General features: G+C 37.5%; 1 long non-coding RNA gene across 1 annotated transcript; it reads right to left on the reverse strand.

Annotated features, from left to right (window-relative positions):
* Window positions 1-15,568: 15,568 nt before the first annotated feature.
* On the reverse strand, window positions 15,569-23,659 carry LOC124987967 (uncharacterized). Its single transcript, XR_007109326.1, has 4 exons — window positions 23,588-23,659; window positions 19,308-19,381; window positions 17,276-17,345; window positions 15,569-16,019 (listed from the first exon to the last, which is right to left on the reverse strand). It is a non-coding gene; the product is annotated as an uncharacterized LOC124987967 (long non-coding RNA).
* Between the last annotated feature and the right edge of the window lie 1,113 nt (window positions 23,660-24,772).

Raw genomic sequence — 24,772 nt, forward strand, 5'->3', positions numbered from 1 at the left:
GAGGTAAGACTTGCATCGGGTCTATTCATCACTATTCCTTCGAAGTTCCCCTTATCACTCTTCCCTCCTCCTCCTCCCTTAAACATTAAAAAAAAAAAAAAAACTCTGCTAATTAAAATGTCTGGCGCAGGGAGATTGAGCCTCCGCCCTGCTGCAGGGGCCATCTAGAGTTGGGCCTCAGGACCCCTATGGCTTTTTTCTGGCTTAGGTGCAGATCTGCCAGTTGTAGACAGACCTTTTCCCAGCACCAAGTATGTTGGGGTCACTGGGAAAGAGGAAACTTATGAATAAATTTGAAAGGGGTCTGAAAATTTAGAATAATGCCAAGAGAGTCCTTTGTGACTAAAATTAAGCAGTCATTGCCATAGAGGACAAATATTTTTTTTAAAGGACTCTGGCCCACAACAGCCTCCTGAGGCTTCTTCCAGGAGGCGGAGGCATGAGTCTATGCTAAATGGCTTAATTTTCTTAATCAACTATTTCATTGTGAGTTTTTAATTTCATTCCCATGCCTATTATTTTTTTTTTTCATTTTGCCATAATACAGCTCTAAATACCGTGGCAAACATTTGACAGTTTACTCAGCAGGTGCTGGGCTCTGCGGAGCTTGCGGAGCTCTCTACCTCTTATTAATTGGGTTTCAAAATGTGTTCTTGTGTGAACAGAAGCTAAGATGGGACTATTGTACCTGTCAACATGAAGCTGGGCGAAATAAAATATTTGGAATGTGTTTTAAAATAACTCATTGTGAGTTTGATCGGTAGAGAATTTAAAGCAGAAATATTCTTTAATGTTGAAATAAATAATCATGCAATCAAAACAGTAATAAAAATTAAAGAAACGATGGGTTGTGTTCAAGGTCCTTCAGTATTTGGTAACAAAGAGAACATTTTCTGTGTGCACAAACAGGTTATGCACTGATGAGATACTTCCAAAACATCATCTTAAAATACCTAGAGGCCTGGGGAGGTAGGAACAATTTTGAAAACCAACAAATAAGGCTCTCTAAATGCTTCTGAGTGTTTCTAATTTAATTTTTGTCTCCATTGGGAAGAGTTTTGGTTTTTTTCCCCCATATCAAGAAAAGGTCTAGATCTGAAATTTCACACTCCAGCTTGGAAAAGCTCTGCCCAACCTCGACCCTCTGAGGAATATATCTCTCTTTTGCTGAAGCAGAAGTTGCTTTGTGACTCTTTCTTTTTTTATATACGTGCTTCAAGTTAAATGAACTTTAATGACATACATTCTAAAACCCCCTCCTAGGGCAGGAGATCAAAGGGAGGTGAGGAGAGAGCAGTCCAAGTTGAGGGAAAGCTCAGAGCCCTGTCAGGCCCTCTCTTGTCATTACCACTGTCACTGCCATCATTAACTGCTCAACTATGAAATAGTGAATTTAGTCTGTGTCCTCCTGAGGGACCATCTAGGCAGTTCCCCTAGAAAAGTAAAAATGTCTTCGTGTTAAAGAGTGTACTATTATTATAAAAATCTCGAAGAATTATAGAAATGGACAGAGCGAAAAAGCAAAAAACCTCAGAAATTCTACTGTCAGAGATGGCCACTGTTAACAGTTTGGTCTTTCACCTAAATAAATGTTTTTGCATGAGTGCATCGTTCTCTCTCTCTCTCTCTCTCTCTCTCTCTCTCTCTCTAATATAGAGCCACATAGAATAATGTGTTTCAACTTGCTTTTGTGCACTTGTCACTCTATCAAGGACAATATTTTTATTTGATGCATAGAACTGCCATATCTTTTTAAATATCCGTTCAGTACTTCCCCAAATAGATGGAAAGTTTTTTAACCCAATTCCTAAGGAAAACGTTTATGATATTTTTGATATATCCATGTTACAATCACTTAGGTGAATATTTTTGGAGAATAAAACAGAAGTATAAAGTTAAAAATTTTAAATGGCACTACATATTTCTGAGTTACTGCCAAAAAAAAAATGTTGACAATTCACATTCCTATTAGATGTTTAAGAAAATATGCCCTTCCACATATTTTATGTTTTGCTAAACTGAAAGATAGAATATATCTCATTGCTGTTTAGATTTGCATTTTTAGTTATACTAGGTTATTTACATGTTTACTTGGGATTTTTATACCATTAAGTCATCTCACCAAGGGATACAAACAGCTCTGCATTTATGAAGTTCTGCTTTATATTTTTCAGTATTTTCTTGATAGATCACTTACAAAGTTCTTATTAAATTTCTGTGTAGAATTCTTTTATTGCTGATGAGTTATTTTTGTCATATTTTCAAGTGACTTTACTAATATAAATAATATCTATTGATGTTTGAATTTGTTTTATATCTAGTCACTTTCTAGTGGTTTAGTGGTGTTTCCGTTGGTTTCAGCTACATTTTATTTAGTTTTTGGGTGGATTATCAGAATGCTGCAGATCATAAGTTGTGCTTTCTATTTCCCACTACATATGTAATAAATCTGATAATCTTTTCATCCTTAATTTCAGAATTCAGTGAGAATGGCTTTAGTTTTTCAGTGGTCATGGTAGTTTTACTTTATCAACTATTTGCGGCCTTTGATCACTTTAAGAACCTAATTGGAGGCCCTTCTTCCCCACCCTCCCATGTTTACATGCTGCACAAACAAGCAAATTTTTCATATATTTTTAGTTAATTCATACACCCTCTGAGGCTGATGAACATACCCAAAACACACTCGGGCATAGCCTTAACTGACATAAGTAAAGTTGAGTCAACAGGACTGGCCAAAAGGAAAGTTTCCAAGTAGGTGAAGGGTGTCACCTTCATGCTTCAAGCATTTGTTGAGCTCTCTCTCATTAGGGGTTCTAGTTACCCAACAGAAGGGTTAGCTTTCCAGTGCAATTAAAAACAGATCCTCTGCAGGGTCCTGGCTTGTAAACTCTCCTCAAATTACTCTCAGTCTATCCAGAAAGAGAGGCAGAGAAGTAAACAGAACAACATGAAAGTGATATTAAAGATGTGTGCTTTCTGGATGAGAATATACCTGGATGCTGTCTTTCATCAAGTGCAGGAAGTTTTACTGAGAATACGCCTTTCAGAATGAGATTTAAAAGATGGCATTTTACAAATGGCATTGAAGAGGCATGAAAAGAAACAAGACTGAAGCTGGTTTTGCCCGGTATATATGTAGGATGATAGGCAGGCCCCTGTGATCAGAACACAGAAAAAGTGCAAAGATTTTCATTGCACTGTCTGAAAAGGCTTCGTTTTTTTACAGTAGCCTTGGCCAAAATAGCATAGTGTTATAAATCTTTCAAAATAAAGATTCCTCAGAAACCTCACACAAATTGCATAATTCTTCCACTATTTTCTTTGGGAGTAAAACCTTCATAGACATTCGCAGGCTTACCTTTGGCTTACCAATTTAGTCCTTTTGTTCCTTTCTTATTTAATACATCCAGAATATCCTGAATATTCTCTGCTGAGAATGCCTGAGGGCTTTCTTTGTCTGGTATCAATCTCAGAGACCTCTGGCTGAATGCAGAGTGGAAATCGTTAGCAATTGCTAGAAATTTGGTGTGAAAAAGCCAGCTTTGGGGGAGATCAACCCAGAAATACCAATTATCCATTTTACGACCGTACAAAGGAAAGATTATGTCTCTTGGGAATTTTTACTTACCTTCTATTTATCTCAATTAAATTCCTTGGATATGTTTGTTCATGGACAGCTCAACTCACTCCCCATTGTTTCTATCAATTCATTCCTTTTCTTGTCTTGGGGTCCCCTGTATATTATAATTTTCTCCATGATTTTCCCTTCTTCACTATTCACAAGCAGACTTCAACACATCATCAGAATACTTCGTAAATCAAAAATCTATTCTTCCATATTTTGTTTGTCCTCCCTTCTCAACTGAATCAAAATATGGAGGGCAGGGGTATTGCAGAGAGGGAGTTGTGATTGATACGAATATTTTTTAAAGCTTCTAAAGTGATTTTCAAGCACAGTCAAAACTGAGAACCACTAGAACCGACAGTATCTCACCACTCACCTCCCTACCTCCACCACCCACCATGGAACTGCCTCTATCATTCAATCTCACTTTTTCCTGAAAAATAATCAGTAGTTTGGAAATGACCTCTATTTCATCACAGTTTTTTAAATAGTTTTAAATATCCATGAATTTCCAAAATGGAAATGCTGTAAGCACACACAAAAAGGAAAAAGATCTTCAATAAAATATAGTTTCATCTTTTTCCCAACTTGATCTCACCAATGCAAATCTACTGAGTTTCTGAGCCTTATCCATTGACAATTTTTTTTTTTTTAACTTGTGGGTCCCTACATATTCATGTAGTATGATAAAGATGGCAATGGTATGTGAATTTTGATGCTCAAAACACATTAAGAAGCAAAAAAAAAAAAAAAAGGAAAAAAAGTCACAATAATGCTAAGGAACTCCTAAAAGAATTTCTCAGTTCTTTAGAACATGCTGGAATCTAAATATTGCCCAGAGTATTCCATCGTGAAAATGCTTAGATATTCTGTGGATAAAATTGTATCTATTTGGGTTTTCTTTCTCCTCTTATTTCCTTAGCTTTAGCTGTACCCTTTAAATCACTGCTGCTTTAGTAAACTCTTTGTTAGTATTTGCCAAATTATTCTTAGATTTAGCTACCTTCTGTTTTGTTATTGTAGTTCTATCCTCAAAGCTTATTTGTATTACTATCTTCACAGATGATTCTAAAACAAGCTGTTTATTAAGCATATAATTATAGCCTATACAGTTGAAAATTTATTTTCAGAAAAATACCAAGTAGCTTGTGAGACTGCTGGAGAATTCTGAAGGATATAATACAAAAGACATCATAAACTTGCTCTTTTTTTCTTCCCGACTTGTTCTTCTTGGTTTTATTCCTCTCTGACTCCTTATTCACTAAGCATCACATAATAGGTGACAAGGGGACTCATGGTTCACATGACAGTAGAATCAACTTGTGTGTGTTGACTTCATCAAATGCCCTTTTTCTCCCAGTACATTGCTAATTTCATTGCATTGAGTTCCAATTAAGTAACAGTGCTTTAAGGGCATATGTTTCCCCAAACCAAAATGTCATATTTATGTTTTAAAGCAATTTAAAATAATTAAAAATTACAGTAGGTCAAAAACAATTTTCCTAATCTCAATTGATAGCACGTCCACAAATAGCATAAATTCATTTCCCTGCAAAAGTTCTACTATTTTGTACTAAAAACTATTTTTGGCTTAGCAATGATTTCCTGCTCTAAGTCTGGTAGTTTCCACATTTGTGAAACCAACAAACTAGAGAAAAATAAAACTGTTGTGTCCTTGGGGCCTAAGGACCTCAGGAATTAATGAGTTAATAATTTACACGAAGCACATTTTCCTTAGGGGGAAATAGCCTTCATAACACACCAACAGTATAAAGTTAACATAACTAATGATGACAGAAGTAGCAAACTCCATTTATTTTGTGATGTGTATGGCATTTTGATTCTTCAAATTCTGCCCTAACATGTGGTAGTATTTAGCCAATACTCCTAATAATATTTATAAGTAGATTGAGAATTAGCTTGCAAGTGCAATTCAGGAAGTTTGTTTTGATGATTTGTTTTTCATGTTCTGTGAAATGAATCGCATTAGAGGTCACAGAAAGTGCCTTAAAGGGCACTTCTTTAATATTTAAAGTGAAGCCGATCTAGTTGAATGTTCTAATAAGATACACACTACTGGCACCTCCCCTGAGACTCAAACTCTGTAACTTTCTGCCTGGTTTGTCAAATTGTTGCATAATACACAGAAAGACAGCAAAAAGCAGAGAAAATTGTGTTTATTGTTTTTCATTTTTAGCTATGGAAAAGAAGTAAACAAACTACTATATGTGAAGACAAAGCAGGAATTGGGACCTAACCTCAGAGCTGGCTAAATCCTAGTTTATTGCAACACCAATGAAACTCCTACAAAGTATATTTAATTTGATCCTGCAAACCCTTAACCTTTTTAGTGATTTAAACAGAAGAAGATAAGAAAGAGAAATAACTGTTGTCAGCCAAACTGAAGGCAGTCAGATCTCAAGGTTGACATCAACTCCCCAAACACATCCCTGAATACACACCTCCAAATTTCAGTTTCCTCCTCCACAACCCACCCCTCATATTCCAACTACCCCGCCACCAACACACACACACATGCAGAGAGAGAGAGTGAGAGAGAGAGAGAGAGGAGCAGAGGAACCATGTAACTATTTCAACAATGTTGGGAAAAGTTAACAGCTTAAAGAAAGGAAAAAAATGTAGAAAAGGTCCAAGAGGAATCACTTCAGTACAGTAACTTTTTGAAAAAGAAATACATATTTACATTTACTTTTGTAAGTCGCTTCTCTAAGTAATCACTTTGCAAACTTGCATTTGAAAAGAAAGATGATTTACTTTATAGGTTTGTCAACTTCGGTCACCATTTGAACATGTTTTGAATTTAAAAATAGTTAAAGTTCATCTGTGACTTAGTAAAGGAGCTTCCTGGATCAGAAATAAGAGAAGAGGGATGTGTGTGAAGTCTATAGCACACCGTATACGTCCCGGCATCGCGGGATTTTTAGATGAAGTTTTCTTATAAAGAAAAGACAATAAGTATAAATAAGTCAGAAACACACATTAGATTTTTCATTTCCTCGCCAAAGAGGAAAACTTTTAATTCAAGTAACTAAGCATTTTCTTTTACTTCAGCAAGAGATTTCATGGATTCCTCCCATACCTGTCAAGAGAGTGAGATTTTACACCACTCTATTAAGCAGTCATTTGTCCCTAATTTTCATCTAACTTATTTTTTCTGCCACTGAAGTTTGGTTTAACTACCCCATTTTAAAAGTGTAAGCAGAAACATAAGCACGTGATCTCTTTGAACCTACTGTAACTGAAGACAGCTGAATTAACATCAAAACAAAACGCACACCTTAATATTTAGGTGCCACCTTTGAGTATTCATTTTCCCCACAGGGACACCTTTACTTACACTATGGCCACCTAAGAACACACGGGAGTATGCCCATACGCTTCACATGCTAAGAGTCAGTATTGTGATTACATTGGTTTTATTCTCCCCAGGGTATCAAAGTGCTTGGAGTATTAGTGGCAGAGGTTTGTAGATACCAAGGAAATTCTTCATAAAGACTCTGCTGTGGTCTGAAGGCAGATAATTTTTGCCCCTGCATTACATAAGTAAATAAGGCCTGAAGGCAACAGAAATAGCTTTTCTGACATCCAGACGACAGTAAAGCCCATTTACTTCATAAAGCATTTTTCTCCTTTTTCACAAAATTTTAAGAATGTTAGCTATGTACTTTCTAGACCATAGCAGTTTAGAAGCTGCAAAAGGAAAACTAATAGAACCGAGTAATAGAGCAGGCACCCCCAAATGACAAAGATTAATAGCTAGCAGAAAAACTACCAAAGTCAGACAAATAAAATGTAGTAATTTGAGATAATATAGAGATTTATAGAAGGGGAAAACTTCTCCATACTTTTAATGGGCCATAAGTGCATTGGTACATTTATATTTATAGTTATACCTGAATCATAAAAATAGTTATGTTTAATGTGCTCTTTTAAGATGTTTAAGAAAGCAGAGATTTCAAATATAATTATGTTTCCAATCAGAATAATTCTATTTTTAAAAGGTTTGATGTTAAACAGTGTATAACTTTCAGGTAGTATTTAGAAAATTTGATTTTACAGGATATCCTCTTCCCTGACAATCACAAAATGAAATGGGTTTTGATGTTAATATACTTGTAAAGTTCAAATTAGAATTTTATTGAAGTAAAATTATCAAGAGTTCAAGTAAAAGACCAGGAGAAGTTTTATTTATAAGAGAATGAGCCTATTGTCACATGAAGAATGTTATGCTGGTCACCAGATGAACGCAATGAGTAAGGATTTTGTCGGCTATCCTGGTTTTATTATATTCTAACCGATTAGCAATGCTTACAGAGAGAGAGAGAACAATAGTTGAGTGAACCCCAAAGGTGTGAGGGTTATTAGAAGAGGGTGTCTTGCTACTAACTTCACTTCCGGGTTTGGCTTGATCCTGCATTTTTCTGGTCCTAGGAGGTTCTTCATTTAAAAAAAAAAAAAAAACCTCTTGAATTTTTTTTTTTTTTTTAGATGATTCTCTCATACATAAATGCATGCCTGCTCATATGGAAGTGTAAACCATCCCTGATAATATGTTTTTGCCAGGGGCAGGGAAGAGGGAAATTGGGCAGGATGGTGGTGTCTAGCTTAGGCATTTTAGAAGGCAGGCAAAACAGGCTAACTATGAGTTTTTTTGAGCATAGCAATTGGGGAAAATAATTTATGAGCTGATAAACCTAGTCCATGGTAAACATTCCCTAGTTAAGTGATTAATTTGACCTTTTTTATTTTTTTCTTCAGATGAGATGCCCTGGCTACAGATCACCATTATCCCATTATCCCATTATCCCACTGCTATACCATATTGTATATATTCAATCCCATCATGCAAATTAATATCACAAAATACCAGTAATGTAACACTAATGTCTGTGGCTCAAATAAGTGGAGAATTCACTTATTGAATCCCACTTACATCTGATCCAGATGTCTGAAGTCATTTATAGACAATTCTCTAGTCTAGACAATTAGTACTAACATTGAAGCAATTGACTTACCTGCTGACAGTCTGAATCAACAGATAATTTATGACTTGAACTTCCATAATTATTTTAATAGTCTTTTGGTACCTCTTCCATTCTATTTATCATGATGTGAACATTTAAAATGAGAACTCCTCACTAAAGGAGCAGGAATGCGAAGTTCATAAAAGAAATATTTAAGAAATCAGAGACCTGTCCATTTAAGAAGAACCATATTAAACAATTCTTGTTTTCCCCCTTTTGGCTCACTAGTTTGGAAGCACATGGGACTCCTTTTCACCATTTTGAATTATTATTCTCTCTTCTATTGCAACTTGTTCATTGCCTATATTAAGACGAACCTTCAAAATCTCAAAGATCAGTTTGCTCTTCATTGTCTTGCTATTTTTAACACTGGGAGCTGTGCCATTTCTTTAAGTTCGAATTTCCCACCACTAATCAGGCCAAGGATTCTTCACTCCGGGTTCAGGTTTGCAGCCAAAATGGTGCCCGCCTGTGAACACTCTGTTTCCATTCACTGCCCGATGCAGGAGGGAATTCCCTACATCACCAACGTGGACAACAGGCAAATGTCACTACTGCACAGCAGAGGACCAAGGAAGAATGCAGAACAAGGCCAGATTTTGTGAGGGGAAAAACAAAAATAAATTATTTCAATCCATCTAGCGAAGTAAAGAAACTATAGCTCGATATTAAACTGCTATACTTTACAACATACCACAGAGAATACCAAAGAAAATATTGCCTGGGGAGATACATGTTCAAACCTTCCCATCCGCAGCTGCTATCAATTATTCTGCCCTAATGTGACCAGAAATCTCAGTTTTCAATAGAGCAATATGAGTTGTAAAAGAATCCTTATTGGCCACCCCTGCATTCCCCTCTCCACCCCCACCTCCTGATTCTGTTTTGCTTTTCCAGCGTTTGAATGTCCAAGTACTTTGTATTCTAGCCCACTGGGAAGTTAGAAAAGCAAACATAGCTAGTTTGAGGGTACAGGAGAGATTTTGTGGCTTTCCGAGGATCTCCATTGAATTACAAAAGCTCATAAGAGGGTACCGTCACCCTAAATGTTATATAAACAGAGCTCTGTCTCTGTGTGCGATTTACACCCTTACTGAAGATCTTGAATCTTCCTTCTCTCCATGCTGAAAGATAAGTGAAGGACAAAAAAACTATTTAGAACAGTTAACCTGATCATTTTTTAAAAGACGTGTTCAAATCATTGAGGCTGGGATCCCGTTTGTCAACCAAATTGTCAGGAAATAATTTATTACTGACAAGAACAAAGTGTACAGCTGGATATCCCAAACAACAGCATGCTAAATGAGCCAGAGACTTGTTATAAATATCTTCCCCAGAACTGCATTTCCTATAGTCTAAAACTATTTTAAAAGCAGCATGGTGAAATAGAAAACAGCGTAGTACAGGGCATCTGGATATTGGCATTTTCTTTTGCCTGTTTTAGTAACTAGTTGTGCTATCCTCTCACCTCCTGATTTAAAAATAAATAAATAAATGAGAGCATGTACTGGATGATCTCTGAATTTCTTTCAAACTCAAAAATTCTGTGCTGACAACATTGATGTCCTATACAAGGACACAAGCTGCCCAAATGTTATACAAATTAATCTAGGTTCATTCAAAAGAAAAGAAAACAGAATTTAGAGAAAAGAAGAGTTACCATAAAATAGCCTTTTGATTTTTGGGTGAATTATACAATCAAGAAATTATCCTTCCAGCACAGTTAGTATGGCAACTTGGAAAGGCAAAGATGCTAATAACGAATCAAAGAGACAAAGCAATTAGGAATTAGGACTTCACTTTAAAAAACAAGTTCTAAGAAAGAAAGATAATCAGCCAAATCTCTCTTCTCCAGAAGCGTCTTTTGCCTCTGCTGCAATCCACTGTGTACAGCCCTGTGCATACGCCTCCTCTAGACCGTAAACTCCTGTGTGTCAGAGACCATATTTTTTCATATTTATATTCTTCATAGTGCTTTGCCAAGAAAGGTGCTTAGTAAATCCATACTGAATTAAATCCTGTTTTCAATGTATTGGATAAGTGTGTAAATACTTAACTAGTGTAATCAAAGCCTTTCGTAAATCTGAATTTTAGAGAATCCCCAAACTTCAGTCCCTATGAATGACTTGGAAGATCATGATTGTCTATAGAACCTGTGAAAAATGAATGAATTAGAGGGTGTTTTAGTTTTTCACTACCTTGAAAGAAAGAAAAACCTAAGTATGAGGTCTTATTCTTTATTAGAACCATGTCAGATTCTCCAAACCTCTGATTATACAACTATGGATAAGACACAGTTCCTGACTTCAACAGCAGAGTGTTCATAGTCTACAGAGAGAGAAGGTCAATGATAATACAGCAGATCACTGTGGCAATAGTGATATGGGCACAATTTGCTGGAGTGTGTAAGGGGGTACCTGGGTCAATAAGGATCTTGTGAGCCTTCTTGGAGAAGTCGATGGCTAAGGTAATTCAGCCAGAGCAAGGATCTTGTAGATGTGTAGACAAAGGTGGTAGCATTTTATATTTATTTAAGAAACTTTATATAGCAATTATATACCAGACATTCTTCGAAGCACTTTAAAATAGTAACTCCTTTTATATAGCAACCATAAGAAGGAACTCTTACCATTACCATTTCAAAGATGAGGAAACCAAGGCATCAAGAGGAGAAGTAACTTTACAGGTTGAATAGCAAGCAGGTAGCAGAGCTAGGATTAGAACCCAGACACCCTAGGGTCAGAGTTCATGGTATTGACCTTCTAGCTACATGCTATTATTCCAAGACCAGGAGGTTAGAGAACCTAACTCCTCTCCCCTCTCCTTTTCCTTATTCAGTCCTTGCCTCAACATCCTATGCATTGATTATTTATCATGTACTCAGGAGTCATCTGTCTTCCTTACAACACTGCAGATGCTGTATGGCCAAGGACCCTGAGAACCCACTGGGGTTGTAAGCAGGAGAGTCATGTGTTTATACTTTAGGGAGAATGTTTGACTAAAGCAGAAAGGATGTCCATTTTCTTTTTCTTTTTTTTTTTTTTTTTTTTTTGCAGTGCTGGGGATTGAACCCAGGGCCTTGTGCATGCGAGACAGGCCCTCTACCAACTGAGCTATATCCCCAGAAACCCAGGATGTCCATTTTCTGTTTTTCTGGTGTATCTGATCTTTAAATGGAAGTTTCAGCCCAACACATTCCAAAGGGAGTAGACAGATAGACCAAGAAATAAAAATGTTTCAAAGTCCACCTACTGAAATCTACTTTAGATGACTCTTAAATGCCTCAGCCACATCAAAGAGATAAAAAGTTCTCTAGTTAAAATTTTTGGAGATGTAAAGATTTACTCCAAGAGTCTTTCATTCTGAGTCACCACCCCATCTCTGCCCCAAGGGAATGGGAGAGATACCCCTAACCTCAAACCCCTATACTCACAAAAGAATTTTCAGGAGAGAATAGTAGCAAGTTCTGGCCCCTCAACTCATGGCTGAACAAAGCAACTGTAGTAGAACTACTCTGAAGACCTAATGTTTGTCCTGTGTGTTTTAGCTTAGTGTCTGACTCCCACCTGAAAACCACAGGGTAAGAGATGGGCTGATTAGCTTTCCTGATAGGATACAAAGAAGGACTGAGCTGAGATGGAGCAGTGGGCCTGGAGTTCCTGGAACCCAGAGGATATGAGCAAGGATAAGGGCCCGTGGTGGCACGTGTAAGCCCACACAGAGCTGAGCCAGCAAAGGGCTGCCCTAGCTCCACTGACTGGATCCCAGAGGATGGCTTACATCTCAGAAGAAAGTGGAGCTTCTGCTAACTGCACAGGGCCTAGGGGGTGGGGAAGGCACAGCCTAAGCGGGAAAGTGCTGCTGAGAGACCCTCACTGACTTGGGGTGGATGTGGGGAGGAGGGTCTTCTGAGAACCATGAAAGCACCCATGGCAGAACAAGCCCACTCACCCACCTGCCAACTCCAGAGAGAGGACAATGCTGGGTCACCAGGAGAATGCCAGGCAATGGAACTTTCCAGACACCTCTTTTTCAGATACCTCTTTTTCTCCATCTTCCACCATCTTCAGATTTGGGAAGATTCAAAATCCCGAAGTTAGCCAAAGGAGGGAGAAATAATGCAGGAATGAGTGACAAAGTTGACCTTACTCTTCTTTCCTAATATCAGGGGAAGCATTTTATTTGGGACATCATGATTCAAATGTAGCAGCGTGTTGTGATGTAAAGGTAGATGGCCCCCACACATACCTTTCTTCAAAATCTAAATATAGTCAGAGAATTTCATGAGAGCTTCCAATAACCATAAGTAGAAGAGCTTCCTTCAAGAAATCAGTTAAAAGGGATATTGGAGGGACAGAGGTAAAGATGCTCTGTGGTCACACAACAATCACGATTGGCATTTGTTGAAAATTACAGATATACCTAATGTATGATGACCCAACCCGATCAAGAGCCAGAACCAGAGATTCAGAAATTCTGGTCACCCCAAAACTTTCCAGGGAATCTCTGGTGCTCCTCTGGATTACCCACAGAGCATACGTGCAATCCCAGGGGCTCAGGAGGCTGAGGCAGGAAGATCCCAAGTTCAAAGCCAACCTCAGCAAAGGCGAGGCACTAAGCAACTCAGTGAGACCCTGTCTCTAAATAATATACAAAATAGGGCTGGCTCAGTGGTTAAGTGCCCCTAGCTTAATCCCTGGTACCCCACCACACCAAAAAAGTATATATGCTTACATCTGATGGTTTCCTGTGGTAAATAACTCCATCCGTGCAACTTGCCGGCTTGAAGCCTCAGTGTCCTTTCCAGTCACAGTTGCCCAACATGACAAAGCAGGCTTCCCCAGGAGGTTACTCCTGAGAGCTAAGGACACTCACACTGTTTGCTGGTCTGTGCACCAACAAGATTTAAGTCACACACTGCTGGCCTGCCTGCATCTCACCTCATCTCTTGCCACATGTTTTCTGGCTTTGCTCCTGCAATACAATTCCTAGCTACTCACAGTTCCCTCAGCAGAGAGAGTTTCAGCTCCTCAACAGCCTTTTCTATCGCTGCCCCTTCATCTAGAACTCCCTGCGCTTGCACCTACCTTTTATCTGGAAGCTGATAAAAGTGTGTGATTTAGAGCTGAATCTAGAACAAAACATACTGGTTTTGAATCTGACATCCTCTATTAAGTATCTTTCTGAACTCGGGTAAGCCAATTAGTCTAACCTCAACTTCCTCATTGTAAGATGAAGATAATATTATTATCTCATAAGGTTGTGGTGAGGATTAAATGACTTAATGAACAAAAGTATTTAGCCTGTAGCTTGAAGTACTCAATAAATACTTGCTAAACAAATTGAACAAGTGGGCAAGTGAATCCTGATATACCAAGTGGCTCAGATTAGAAAGCTGTTCTCTCCACTACTAAGGTAAACATTTTTTTAGTTGTACATGAACATAATATCTTTATTTTATTTAATTTTATGTGGTGCTGAGGATGGAACCCAGAACTTCACACATGCAAGGCAAGCACCTCACCACTGAGCCACAACTACAGCCCAAGATAAACTTTTAATGACCTGCAGAACCTCAACCAAGTGACTGGGTCCATTACAGAGAATGACCTATGACTGTATAGATGCCTTGATTTCCAGGATGCACTGGAAACTGAGAAAACCATGCATTTTGGCACCTTTTGTCAAGGAAAATCACCATATTGACTTTTGTATAGAAAGAAGGGGAAAAAAAATATAAGTTTATGCAGGTATTTCTGTTAAGTGGAAATACTGAAAGAATAAACTAGAAATTGCTAGTAGTGATTTGCATTTGGCCTTCCTAAAGAATAAGGTCCTCTTTCACCATGCATAAAAGTGATATGGATATTTGTACACTGGGAAACATTGTTTAAGACTGCAATTCTGTGTGAAAATCACTAGTTGACTCAAATTCCTTCTTAAAACTCATTTTACAAGAAGGGGAGGAAGAGAAAGAGAGGAAAGCAGACTTTGTACTGTGCCAGGCATCCAGTTAAGCACTTTATATACATGAACTCACAGGATCTTCCCAGTATAGCTGCCACTATTGTGCACATAAGAAAACTGGAGATCAAGGTTCAGCCAGCTAGTAAGTATGACGCTGGGCTTCAGACTCTGAGTCCTGAGCCCTGCATTCTTCCACACAGCGTGGCCTCTATGTATCAACCAGTTTGGTAGCCAACATGGAACGATGAAGCAGAAGAACACGACGTCATCATTAAACTTATGGATGAAGACATCCAACAGCACCTCTCCAGTGCAGAGCTTTGTTCCACTTTAGTAGAGATCCTTCTCACTGGGGCCTGAATTATTTCACAGTGGTTCTTGAACACAGCACTTCAGCCAATCATGAATTCACATGCACTTGCTGCCCTTTGACTTCATTTGCACATATGGCTACATGTATAACCCCATACTCCATTAAATTCTACGGTGAAGACTATATGGAAATCCATTGAGCTTATTTTGGTATGAATTATCTTAGTAAGTCAATATTGATTCCTAATTACCACTACTTTCTATGCTTAATACAGTACTGGAAAATGATCTGATAAGCTTTATGTGGTTTTCTAGAAAGTTTTTAGAAAATTATATTAAGATCACCAGCTTCTCTTTTTTCCCAAGGTCTACTTTTTAAAAAATAAAAACTGAGACAAATATTAGTTTGGATCTATTTTTCACAGAGTAAAGGGTATATAGTTTCCATTTCTGTTGTATTCCATATTAGACAGATTTTACAAGCAAATATACAAAAATTGTGTGTTCTACCAATGAAAACTTTTGAGCTTAGATATTTCACACAGATTTAAGAAATACCTCCTTACCATCATTCAACCACTCTTGAGCTTCACTCCACCATAATGGTGATGTCCCTTGGTGGATAAAACTTAAATAGCATCAGAGTCAGTAGTCACACATACACTGTGTCCTTGTTGTTCTGTGCCAGGCCCAGGTCTCCATGACTCTTCTTTCTCTGAATATTGTTTTTGAAGTCGTTTTTGTCTTGACTAGTCTGATTTTCAAATCTCAGCTCAGTTTCAGCTTGAACCTGTTAACCGTTTTGAGCTGCTTTTGTTGATGCTGTTGCAGTTGGTCAGTGATCTTATGTCCTTCTTCCCATCTTATTTACACACCCTCTGAACTCTGGCGTCAGGAGCAAGTGAAGTCACACAAGTGAAAATATTTCCGTAAACCAATGTTATTACAGTCTTAAATTTAAATGACACAGTATGATTGGTAGAAGGACTCAGGGCTTGAAAATATTGCTAAAACATCATAACATTAGCACATCCTTCTCTGCTTTCCTTCCTCCTGTTTTTCATTCCCTGTAATTCATGAATGATGACGTTGAGAATTAATCTTCCAAACACAGCCTATCAACACAAACATTACAGAGGGAAGAGGGTATCTCTGTTTCCATAACCTAGACGCTCACTCATCAGATGCATGCAGACAGGGCCACTTTTTAATTGTCAGATGAAAAGCCAGGATTCTTTTTTTTTTTTTTTGGTGGGGGGGTAGACTAATTATTTGTTTTGGAAATCAGATTTTGAGGAGTCAAACATAGAGCAGAAGCAAAACATTTGCAGGGCGGGGAAGATTATTTGCTCCCCTGGGGCCACTGTTATTTGCCTGTCCTTCATCTTCCTGTGTCATCCGGGACTCAGTTCATCTTTTTCTCTTGTGCAGTCTGTATTGAAATTGCAGTGTAAAGGGAGATTGGTAGGAACTCAACACATTTAAACCCAGAAAGTCATAGATTTGTTCATTGAAGTTGATTCAGGTCACTTTACTTTTAGAAAAGAAGTAAATAATAAAAAGAATTGCAAGAGGACATATTTCCTAGACTGAACCTAAATGAAAAACTCATTTTAACTTCTTAATAGCAGACAATTCTCTTTGCTGTGGTTCATCCAAGCAGCCACATGTTCTGTCTCAGCTGAGACATCATCAACTCTGTATTGGCTTGTCTTACAACCAAGCAAGTATTTGCAAAAGGATTAAGAGTATTCGAGACATTACAAGAAGCATGGGCCGCTCTCCTGACACAGGCATTGACTTTGACACCCAGTTCCCCAGGTGGGGCTCTTACAAGTGCTGCTTTCTCAAAAATTCTTCCCCACCTCATGCGCAGGTGGAAAGGGAAGCAAAGTCTCATGTCATTTCCATTTCTTCCTCCCTGTGAAGCCTCTCCTCTATTCTTTAGTCTCAGAGTTAAATAGAAGTCTCCCAAGGAGTAAAAAACTCATTAGCAGAGAAAATACCTATTTCCAAGACAGTCTGTTTATTTCAGCAGATAAGTAATTGACAGTAGTTAATGTCTATTGGAGGAAATTGTTCTTTGGACTGAGCTATATCAAGGCCCCTGTAGAAATAAGTAATAAATTGAACTCCTAATTTATGTTATGTATATATGTGTGTGTATGTGTGTGTGTGTGTGTACACATATCTTTATCTTTACAACATGTTGATTTCCCTGACTTAGCAGATTGCTTAATATCAACATCGTGGAGGAACAAAAAATGAAATCTATTCAGGGGCAACAAGTACCTGGTAGCAAGTTTGTTTCACCAATACTCACCAATAGACCATGCTTGACTGGTGCACAGTGTCTTCAGGAAATTAATTCCTTGTTTTGATTTATTTTGTTCCTACAGGAAAAAAATAAAGAGGTATTGAAAAGATCTTTCTAAAACTCAGACACTCAGACACACAAAAAAAAATAAGATTACCTTCTGTCACCTAAATGCAAAAGTCAACAAAATAGGCCACAACAAACATATTTAAATTTTCCAGTGGCTCACCACCTTGCAAATCTGGTCCTAGCTCTCTAGCAGAACGTAATTTTGAAGAGTTCACGTCAGTTGTTTAAGTCTCTCCCTATCTGTAAAATTAAGAGGTTAATCTGAGATATCTCTAAACTGCTTCCTAGTTCAAACACCAAATATGTGAAGCAACCCCCATAAATGCTTTGACTAGCATTGTCCAGCATCAACTTTTACAAGAAATCTGTTCCTTTGAGGGGAATAGATGTCAGAATTGCTGGGTCTCATACATTTCAGAGTACTATACTTCCTACCTCAGGGGCATAATAATCTTTTCTACTATTGTCCATATATGCCTTCCCTCCCTTTGATAGTATCTGGTTATTTTTATGAATCAATTAAAGAGGCAAAGTGGTAAAGTGACCTATCCAAAGTCACACAAAATGCCTAGAAACGAGGTCTAGATTTTTGTTTTGTTTTCTTGTCAGGTTTCTCTTTGTGATAAACGTGTCCTTACTTAATGGTGTCATATTTATCACCATGACAGGACTTTTTGGTTTCCTGCTGGGTACACAGCAAGTTACCAGACCCCATGGGAGTTTATGTGGCTCACAAAAGGCATGACTCCCACACATGCACTTTCAATCTGAAGTGATCCCATCTGTTTGACCTTTTGAGTATAGTACATAAACATCTCTTTGTCCTTCACTAAGTAAATAATACCACTATGGTTCAATTTAAATGGTGCTTACAGATGAAGAAACAAAGATTCAAAAAAAAAGTCAATAAATTTGTCCACAACCATATGTCTAGAAATTAGTAGGACTAGAAATAGAATGGGATCTTTTTTCTTGCTCAATTTATTTTGATCTAAACCATTTTAATTCTGAGTTATGTAGTACAGAAAAAAAAATGTCAAAATCCTACAGGAGACAAAAATTTTTCTCTTACATATTAAAACTGGACTTCCCAAGTCTTGGAAATCATTGCAAAACATTTTAAATCAGCACAATCTGTTCTGGATAAAACAGTGGATCTAAACTATTAGCTGAGCATCTTCTACAGTTGGGCAAAAACTGGAATCCCTGAAAACCAAAAGACAGGGTAAATGGTGAGCCCTGCCCTCTACTTGGAGAGGCAGGAAAAATGAACTCTTAAAAAGATACCCTGCAGTGTGAGGTGGTAAAAGAATGGAAAGTGACAATTCCCTGGGTTCACTTATTCCCTGGTATGTTTATTAAGCATCCTCTGTATTTAAGTTCCTATGTGTACCAATGGCTGCTAAACATCTTTTCACAAAGTTAAATAATCCTTAAGAAAGACATGAAGAAAGAATCAAATGAGTTCTTGACAAAGGAGCATTATGCAGTGTTCTCTAAGTCTGTTTGTGCACATGTGACATTTGTTGTTTCTTTCCACCCTCGCCACTCTCATTATTTATTCTGACATGTACACGAACATAGTAGTAGAATTTCCCAGAAAGCATTGAAACATCATGGATGAGAGGGACCTTATTGGAAACTTAGTCTGCACTTCTATCATTCCTTCTTGTAGATTTATCTCTAGCATCCCTCACATGGGTGTTGAAGCTCTGTGTATTTCCATTGAAAGAAGGTCATTCTTTATTGAGTTTCCTCATTGAGAGGCCAACTCTAATATTAAAACTTTTTCTTTGATTATCAACATTCTAAATTTCAGAACCTGATCAATTGCAACCTTACAGTTCAAATGTATCTGACAAGTCAGTGAAGGTAGTAGGATTGAGCAACCAACAGAAGAAGATTCAAGAAAGATATTTGAATCAAAGACAATAAGATGGTGTCAAGGGAGAGTCCATTTTCAACATACCACATTGTCAGTCTTCTGTATTTCCCATCAGCCTCCATCAGTTCACTACTGAGTCTTGGGAAGCTGCAAGTACACTGAAGAGAAGAAAATTTGGAACAAATCTATATAAGCCATGGAATCCCAGGGTAATCCTAAGTGAATCTAAGACATTAGGGTTACAGGGCAATCCTAACTGAATCCCAGGGTGAAGACACAAGTCAACTACCAGCAGCATATCAGGGCTAGGATTCTTTCTTGAGCAAAGGATTCTGTCTTGGCCCACAGCTGGGGGAGTTGGAATGAAGGAAGTAGGATCATCAGGCTGCTCCCATGATTCTGACCAATCAGTGACCTCAACCATAGGTATTTCAAGAGTGAAACATTGCTAGAAAGGAATACTAGGACTCAGAGGGTAGCTGAGAAGCCTCTTCTACATATAAGACTCTGTCCAGAGGAAAGTCAGAACCATCTGAGAAACTAGACATCCTCTAGAGAAAATGGGAATCCAAGTAAAAACCTATTTAACTAATCCACTGTGGTCCTATTTTTCCATGAGGCTGAATACTGGTAAGCAGGAGCCTCAAAGAACGAGCATCTGTCATCACATCAGGTTCCTCATGTGCTCTCCCCTTAATGATGATCACAACACTGTGAAGCTGGCATTACTGTTGTGAGCGTACAGAGGGAACTAGGTCTCAGAGTGCTAAGTAATGGGCCCCAAATCCATGTGAAACCAGAATTTGAAAATAGGTCCGACTCTTTTCAGTACAACATGCTATCTCCTGGAGTAACATGAAAAAACATGGATTGCATAAATATTAAATCAAAGTCTGCCTTCCTAAATTTTCCACCCACTGACTTGAGTTCTATGTTTAAAAAAATAAAATACTATTTGTGTTAATCCTTCTTCCACAATCCTCAGGGATTAGAAAGTACATGTCACCAAACTTGTCTTAGTTCTCTGGAAGTTTAGATAATGAATGACTCTCTCACTGTAAGATGTTCTCTGATTTCTGCTAAAAGTGATTTCCACCAGAGCACGGTGCTTTCCTGAGGTTTCAGGACTCATACGCAATTCGACAGCCCCTCATTTTGGTTTGACAAGAGACACCATCTCAACATCACCCATCAGAACCGCTAAGAAGGTGGACAAGGTCCCTAAAGCCCAACAGGCCACATGAATTAATTCTCTGGAGCCCAGCCTACTGCCATCCTAATGTAAATGTTATGATAAAATATTAAACTGTATGTATAATTGATGCTTGCTTTATAGCAATTCAGGGTCTTGCTTGTTTGAATAAAATTCATTATTTACCATTTTCTACTAGAAGTGATTTCTCTTTGTTGATGTCTCTTCTTAATTGCCTGAACTGCATGACACATTTTCCTAGGCAGCATTGAAATAATTATCATATTCCTCTTAGTTTAGAGTTAGCCTCTACATCTGTGATAGATAGTATTATAAATGCCCTTTTTGCACAATGAAAAATGTCTGAATTTGATTATTCAGGGATATTTATAAATAGATATATTCAGCCTATATGATGCCCTAGCCATATGAATAAGAAATCCAAGTCGTGGACCACACATATCCGAACTCAGCCACCACTTGCTTAGAGCTATAAAGACTGTGGTCTCTGTTTGTAGACAAAAGGGCATATGCAAGGACATATCTTAATCTATTAAAAACTTGATCATAATTGAAATTTTTGACATCATTTCCACTGAAAACTAATATAAAACCAATATACCCGTGGACACAAATGTATCCTTGGTGTCCCTGTCCTTGTGATGTAGGAGTAAACTGACATAATCTGGAAAAGTTTCCATGCTATCTACTCAGGGAAGAACAAGTCCTTAAGCAGACCCCCTTGGTTCCTCATTGCAGTGTTATATAAACTCCCTTGCAGAAAAGAAGAGAGGAGGAAGCTGATTATTCCTCATTCAGAAGTACATGCAGTTCCCAGATATAAGAAAAGGGCCTCCTGCCTACTGCTCTGTGAGTTCTTTTCAACCATTCATCATCCAAGTAAAGAGCCAAAGTTTTTTTTTTTTAACTTCTATTTACTTATGTGGTACATAGCCCAATGATTAATAAAGACTAACAGCCACACAATCCCACTCAAAGAAACATGCATTTAAGACAAGACATCAAATTTTCTGACCTTTATTCAACTATAAGTCAATTGAGAAATTACTTAAAATAGTGAAAAGTCTTCTAAATAAATTCTTACATTCATGTATGTGGAAGATATAATCACTAAATCACTTATTGTTTTTCTGAATAAAAATGTTTTAAAAAGCATATCATGTAATTATATAAAAAAGTACATCCGAAAATCGTTTTGTACCTTATTTTCCCAATATTTTTTTAATTTCAGTGAAAAAAGCTGCTCCTGCAGCATTAATTGCATGCTACCATTTATTTAACAAGCACATTGAACCATGTGACATCTATTGGTGTCTCTTTTTTAGTTTTTAAATATGTACCATTAATTAGTTTTTTTCATCACAATTATTTCTAAGATCTTTAAGAGCAAATACCATTTATCATACTACTTTCTATCTTTCCAGAGTGCCTAAAATCACGTCTTTGGTTCACTCACTTATTCATTCAACTGTCTACACCTTCACCACACATCAGGAGCTGAAGATGTCATCTCTTCCCTCAGAAAGCTCACGGTAGATCATCTTCTCTAAAACCAGCACAAGGTACCCTGTCCCAGATTGCCTGGCACAGAAGGGGAGAAAGACAGAAGAAAGTCAGGAAGCCTACATGGAAAAGAGGATGTTTGACTCTTTGGGGGACCAAATAAGCAGAAATCTGCCAATGAAGGCAGGTGGGAAACTGATGTACAGGGGCATTAAACATAGTAGGCACTCAATAAAAAACAAAGTAGACAATTGTCTACTTGTTCTGGAATAAGTGGTATTGACCTGAAATCAGTGACCTCCCAACCCTAAGAATCTATGGGTCTCTGACTTTTTTTAAGCCATTAGAGGTCCATTTATTAAGTCAATGCTTCAGGCTTTCTTTCACCAAAGAGTGTTTCTCTTCACTCATAGAACAGAAAACAGGACTTCTTTTTTTAGAAAAGGGGGAAAAACCCTTAGGCTTGATGTCCATATGTCTATTCTAAAGGTAATAAATACTAATTTGACATATTTTTTTAAATGAAGAAAAGAAAAAGAAGAAAATTATCACACATCCCACCACATCAGCCATTGTTAATAAAATGGTGCATTTCTTTCCAGTTGTTTTTTATTTTGCAAAGATTTTGGTCTATTATTTTTACATAGTTGCAATGGTATTAATTAACAGTGCATATTTAAAATTAAACCTCACAGTACTAGATATCATGTGGCACAATGTGCTGAATTGTTAATTAAATGGTACCATGTTATTAATGTTTTAGGAGTTATTTCTTTCATAGGAAACCAAGTTAGCCTTTATATTAACATTTTAACAAAGCACCATTGTAAGTAGCAGTTTTGTTGACCCATATCCCCTGAAGACTTCATAAGATGCACACAATTTAATCAATGATCCTATCTTTGGACATTTAGGTAATTTCCAAGTTTTCTGTGTTCTTGATAATTCTGCAATGATTGTGTTTGTATACAATTCCCTTCCTCCATTTTGGATTCATTATAGGATTAAATCTTAGAATGAGTGAATCAAAAGATAGAATGATTTCAAGGCTCATAATACATATTGCCAATATGTTTTTGAAAAAGATTATACCAATTTATCATGAGAATGGTTTTTGGCTGTTATCAGCACTGAATATCATCACATAAGTATTTGTTTATTTGATTCCTTTAAAATGTTGTTCAAATTTGCATTTATTTTATCACAATGAAGTTGAATATTTTCCCCTGTCTCAGATGATTGTGTTGATTTTGAGGACCTAAAGTCATATTGATGTTAGTTAAAAATCCATAGCTCTATCTGCATATAGAACCTATCTATTTGCATGTAGAATACCACGAAGGCTTCTGGGTTTCTTCTAATGATTACATCATTGCTCTTTGTGAAAACTTAAATAATCTCTTTGACAACAAATTTACAATAAAAATACTTCTCGGGTACTATACCATGTTTCAGAAGAACGCTGGACCAGGTGTCCCAGGTTTGGAGGCCATTTGCACTAGAATCTGTTATAGTTTTCTGAACTTCCACATCCATAAGAGTCATGTCTTTACCCTGTTTTTTTAAAGATGAATTTTCTGCAAGAGTCTGTACTCCATGAAGGCCAGAGCTTGGCAGTTGTGCTTGCTATCACGTTCCCATTGCTTACCCCAGAGCCTGGGAGACAGCACTTCCTCTGTTAGTCCCACTTGGTGTGATGGGGAGGATAGGTCAGTCTGAAATACAAAGAGGAGTATCTCTAGAGAGACCAAGGTCCTGAGTTCTGCCTCCCCCATAGCCATACCCTGCAACAGCTTCTGCTACATTTCCACTGCTGGGAGCACTTTTGTCCTTCCTTGACAAGGTATTTTAACATACTGAATGATCATCTTTATTTATCTGTAAATTCTACTTGACCCTCCTAATCACAGGCACAAAACAATCATCTCTGTGCTTCTGCTCAAGACATGGGATAATTAGCAAGGAGAAATTCCTCCTGCCAGCATGTACTATGAATAGAAAGCTTGAATTTGACTTCTGGGTTTTATCCAATTGTGATACAGTTTGCATCCCAACTTCATGAAAATTCATAAACAATACATGATTTTGATCTCAGACTTATATAGAATGTACTACTTGGGGGAAATGCACTGGTTATAGCAAAAGAAACTTATTTCCAGTTTCAATAAATACTGTCATCCTTTGTGCTTTTCTGGTGGACTGCTCATGAAATTACCTCTTGGGAAGATCTATTCTAGCAAACTAGTCATATATGTCGATGATTCAGCTGACATTTATCCAGCTTTTGTGCATGCTTTTCACCACACTACTGACTCTCACTTGCTATTACATTCAACTCTTACATAAACCATATTAGATAAATATTATTTTCCCATTTATTTCAAACGTAGTTTAATGACTTATCCAACCTCATCCAGCCAGACAGTATCCAAGACAGAATGTAAACAAAGAATTCCTAATCTTTAGTCCTTTTCTTTTTTTCTGACCTAGGCATGACTTGTCTCTGTGTGTCTTTGAGTGGTGATATCCCTACACCATTTGCCACAGCATGCCTTTCAGGCTGAAACTGCTACATTTCTTGCCTATCTCCCCGATGCCCCACCCCACCCCACCTCCCTGTGGGCTATAAGTCCATTGAAAGAAGAAATCATGTTCTATTTGATTTTGCACCACTAGAGCCCAGAAGACTGCCTAGAATTAGTAAGTGATCAATATTATTTTTAATTAATGCATAATTAAATCAATAAGCCACTCAGCAAATTGATGGAGATGGTGATATTTGGATTTTGTGCTGCCGTTTTGCACATACAAATAAAAATAACTTATAGTTCAC

This window comes from Sciurus carolinensis, chromosome 7, assembly GCF_902686445.1.
Source record: "Sciurus carolinensis chromosome 7, mSciCar1.2, whole genome shotgun sequence".
Classification (NCBI taxonomy): domain Eukaryota; kingdom Metazoa; phylum Chordata; class Mammalia; order Rodentia; family Sciuridae; genus Sciurus; species Sciurus carolinensis.